This window comes from Pinus tabuliformis, chromosome X (assembly GCF_031772625.1).
Source record: "Pinus tabuliformis cultivar Carrire ecotype Pingquan chromosome X, CPIR1, whole genome shotgun sequence".
NCBI classification, from domain to species: domain Eukaryota; kingdom Viridiplantae; phylum Streptophyta; class Pinopsida; order Pinales; family Pinaceae; genus Pinus; species Pinus tabuliformis.
This window is the reverse complement of record NC_142308.1, coordinates 1,062,879,228-1,062,884,163: the sequence shown is the minus strand read 5'-3', so window position 1 is coordinate 1,062,884,163 and position 4,936 is coordinate 1,062,879,228. Positions and strand designations below refer to the sequence as shown.

Below are 4,936 nucleotides of genomic sequence, written 5' to 3'. Positions count from 1 at the left end.
GCTTTATATTATTATTGTTAGGTCGGCTGGGTTATATTGTGACTCCTTAGACTCATATATATAGAAAGGAGGCTTTGTCATTTGAATCATTGAAGAATTGTTCATTTATGTAATGTAAAGGAGGTTTCCCCCTCGAAGAGGCTGAATTTTAAGGCGTTGATCTATCTTTTCTATCTTTTCTTGAGCTGGTTTCATAACAGAGGAACACTTCCTGGAATCAGATGAATAGCATTGATCATGATCACAAATAGGTGGGAGACCCTTGGGCGTCTCAAATACCTTGGAATGATTGTCTAAGACTTTTTGGAGATCTAGAGAAATAGATGATTTCAATGTGGAAACATCTAGCGAACATAATTCTGCAAGTACACCTTTTTTCCTTTTTTAGAATCTTTGTCATACCGTTAGAGCTAATTACCTTTCCTGATTTCCCTACAATACCCCTTAATTCAACTTCCTTTCCTTCCACAGAAAATTTCATGAAAAGTTCTTGAAAATTAAAAGCTATTTTACTTAAGGATTGTAGCCATTGGACTCCTAGTACAACATCAGCACCTCCCATTGGAATGGAAAGCATTGGGCTAGTCAATACATATTCTCCCATGGATAGCTTGATATTATGGCACTTTCCAGAGCAATTTATCATTCCTCCATCTGCAACTATCACTTGACACTCTGGTGTTGGATATAGGAAACAATTCAATTCTTTTGTTATCTTACAATGAATAAAATTGTGGGTACTTCCTGAATCAATCAACACTATTACCTTTTTCTTCTTGATTTGTCCTTCTATCTTGATGGTTTGAGGAGTGCTAATTCTAGCCAATGCATTACAAGATATGTTCGGATTCATTTCTTCTTTATCTAGGCTTTGTTCTTGGAGTATATCCTCTTCTTTTGACCTTTCTTGCTCCTTTTATTCTTCCTCTTCACAATTTATGTAGAATAATTTCTTCTCATCACACTTATGACCTTTAGTGTATTTTCTATCACAACTATAACAAAGCCCTTTTGCTCTTTTTTCTTCCAATTGTTGTGGTGTCAATCTTATAGGTCGTGGAAGACTAGGGGTAGCAACACTTCCATATTTATAGTTGTGAGTGGTGTGCTTCCTGGTTTCCATAATTTTTCTTTCCATTTTTTTTGCTAACCTGAATGCCCTCTCTAATGAATCAGGTTCCCAAAGGCGAACATCATGTTGGATATTATCCTTTGAAGTCCCTATGAACACATCAATCCTATGCTCCTTTGGAATATTTTTTACCCTTATGTTCAATTTTTGGAACTCCTCAATGTGCTCCATTATTTAACCCTTTTGTTTGAGACTTATCAATTGGCTAAAAAAAGTGTGGCTTTTTGTATCCTCGTAATGTGCTGTCAATTCTTCTGTAAAAATTTCCCAAGTGATAATTTTTTTACAAGAGAAAAGCCATTGATACCATACAAACTGATTTGGTTCCAAATATAAAGTTGCAATACGTACCTTTTGTGTATTTTGCACATTATTGAGATCAAAAAATTGCTCCATCTATAATATCGATGTCACGGGATCCTTGCCATCAAACTTCCTCATATCAATTTTTGGAATATGGTGGGTCTTCGATCCAACATTAGAGTCTATGAAATCATGATTAACATTTCTTTTGTTTGCATCATGAGTTTCCTTTACTACCCTTTCACCATTAGTAAGTATTTCTTGTATAAAATTTGTCAAATCTCTCTTCAAATCTGCCATGCCTATCTTCATATTTGTCTTCAAATCTATCTTCAAATCATCCATCTTAGCTTCCACATCATTCATCTTAGCTTCTACATCTTTCTTTAAATCATCCATCTTAGATTCTATTACTTTTTGAGCGAGTGACATTTGTTGCACTTGGTCTCGTAATTTTGATATATCATGTTACATTTCTTCCTCTTCTTCATAATTCATGCTAGAGCTTTCAGGTTGCTTACTAGGTGTTTGAATTTTCTTTCCTCGGGGCATAAGTTACCAATAATAATGCTCTACTATGCCCTCTGAATTCCTTAAAAATAATTTTTCAAGCCAAGCTTAAGCAAAAATTTAAAAAAAATCTACACACCTTTCTTCACTTTGTAGGAGCTTGATATTGCCTCTGATGTATCTCTGTAATTTCGGATCATCCAATTCTGAAATTGCAACCTACAGTATCCCTCTGTGTCCTCTTTCCAATGCTAGTAGTTTGATCCAAATTGGATTCTCCAAGGAAGAGTTATGCCAAATCTCCCACAGTGACCTGATTATAGACTAATTCAGTAGAGAGAACTTGTACGACGTACCACGTGTCCTTGTTTCAACCTTTAGCTCTGAAAAATATATACAAGAAACTACAGTTTGTCCTCTTTCTTTACCTTCTTACAAAATTTGAATCTGATGCTCAGAGAGAAAGTTATGACGATTTTTCCCAGGTCACATGTTTGGAATGTAATTGAAGAGTCTACAAAAAGACTAACTTCCTCAGATCATATCTCCATTATATAGCACAAAAAGCTTTGAAATTTGGACTTGAGGTTCAGTACGATTTCATCTCAAATGGGTTTTTTTTTTCTTTTGAAACATCACAGAAAGAAGGTTATAGCGAAAATGCCACGATGACCTATTTGGAGCAATGAAACCCTAGAATCCAAAGCTCTGAAACCAAATGTTATGAAACAAGCTCACAAAAAGATAGAAAAGATAGATCAACACTTTAAAATTCAGCCTCTTCGAGGGGGAAACCTCCTTTACATTACACAAATGAATTACTCTTCGATGATTCAAATGAAAAAACCTCCTTTCTATATACAGGAGTCTAAGGAGTCACAATATAACCCAACCGACCTAATAATAATAATATAAAGGAACAAAAATAACAATAGAGGGATTGGGCACAGTAATAACAATATGGGGACAATAGGGGCACAACAATATTAATAAGGCATACAACTAAAATAGTAATGGGGTAATCACTAGTATTATAGGGACCTAACAATAGCTCTTTCAACTTCTCAACCTAAAAATCAAAAATACATGTTAATGAATTCAGTAAATGTATTAGTATGGTGAAAAGGTGAAGATGAGACTAAATTTATACCTTGGCTTCATACTGAGTAGCTGAAATATCACCTTCTTGAAAAGAAGAAAAGTTGTCACTAGTGGCATCACACTCCATTGGATCTTCATCTTGTAGTCGTGTCTAGTCTTCCTTCTTTAAGTGAAGGCAGTCAATGTAAGTCTGCAAACAAACAACATTTATAACTTTCGTTTATAATGCATAGTAAGAAGAACAAATATCCAAGCACATGCAAAACAACTTTGGGACAAGATTATACCTTAAAAGGGGATTTTACTATCCTCTATTTTGGTCCTAATCTAACACTCATGGCCCTGAAGATTCTCGTTACCTGCAAAATATTCACAAGTCATGATCAAAAATCCTTTCACAACAATATTTTTTCTACAATTTTTTTTTTTTCTAGAAATCACTCTCTAGCTCAACTCTATCACTAGGCTTGACATCATCCACTAGCTTTTCATGCATTAACAAGTTGACTGTATGTGGGGTTTCCCCCTTTAGAATGGCATCAAGGATTTCTTGCAGCCTTATGATATGTTTTTCAGCAAACCTGACCCCAAAATAAATGAGAAGGAGAACGTTGTAATAATGCAAATTCAACAACTAGATTACTATTTAAATCAACTATATTGATAGTTACCTATATCTATTATGAACCAGATTCATGAAGTTCATAGTAGCACATTCTAGCCTTCCACGTCAAGTAGGTTCATCAATTCGATCTGGTAGTCAGGTTATGAGTAAAAACATGAGTTTCCAAATACATTTTTGAACCTCTTTTGAGACACAACCATGTTCATAGAAAATGAGTAGTATTCACTAAGAGAGCTTGAGAACTGCTTCCAATGGCATGAATTAATCATGAACATTGATGCATCACTCTAAAATTGAATTATTTTCCCTTCAATATAAACTCTATTCAATGAAAGCAACTATACAATTATGAAGAAACAAAAGCTACCGTAAAAAGCTATAACTACGGAATAAAATTATAGTTGCACTCAAGAAAATGAATACTTCTATCAATGGGCACTGGTGGTGGAGCATAGCCACAAACAAGGCATCTGAAAAATGCCTCTTTGATTTCTACAATTATTGAGCTACAATGTATAATCATCCCTTTTACTGAAATAATTTTCTCAATATCTAGATTTCAAGGCTAACACAACCTAGGCTTACTTTCTAACAAAAACGGGCATTGAAAAAAATGGCTAAGGAGATTAGATATCATAGAAAAAAATGCACTAGTCATCAAAGCCTATCTAAGGGATTCAAATCTTGCATATTAACTATATCTCTGAGTTTGAATATTCTTGCCTAAATATAAAGGCAGTTATGTAAATAAAAATAAATATCTTATACAATTTTATAGAGAGGTCAATTTGAAAGAACCATGCAAATGAAACCATAAGCTGAAAATGAAATATAGAATTGACACATGAAACTTGAGAGGATTGCAGTCTGCCTACCTATATGTGCTTCTCCCATAAAGGTTTAAGGCGAACACCAACATCCATCAAAATTATATCAAAAATAGAAAGAGCTTCAAGGGGGTATATAACCATCTTCCCATAAAGGTCTCCATCATAATCCAAGATGCTCATTGCATCAATGTTCAAAGAATCACCTTCTACTTCCATTTCCTGTAGGGGTTGTCAGCTAAATGTAGTCAACACAAAATATAAATGTTGTGTTATGAGCTTTGGGAAGGTTGTACTATTGAAAATATTATCATATACAAAGTAGTCCACTCCTTTAGATCCTGGAAATATTTTGGACTGAGAAACATAATCGTTGTTTTCTTCAGCTTGATTAAGGTGGTTGATATGTCTGTCTTTAGCTTTACAACTTTATCACAC

At 34.4% G+C, this 4,936-nt stretch overlaps 1 pseudogene; it reads right to left on the bottom strand.

Annotated features, from left to right (window-relative positions):
• Positions 1–3,357: 3,357 nt before the first annotated feature.
• LOC149143481 (DNA replication licensing factor MCM4-like) lies at positions 3,358–4,717 on the bottom strand (annotated as a pseudogene).
• Between the last annotated feature and the right edge of the window lie 219 nt (positions 4,718–4,936).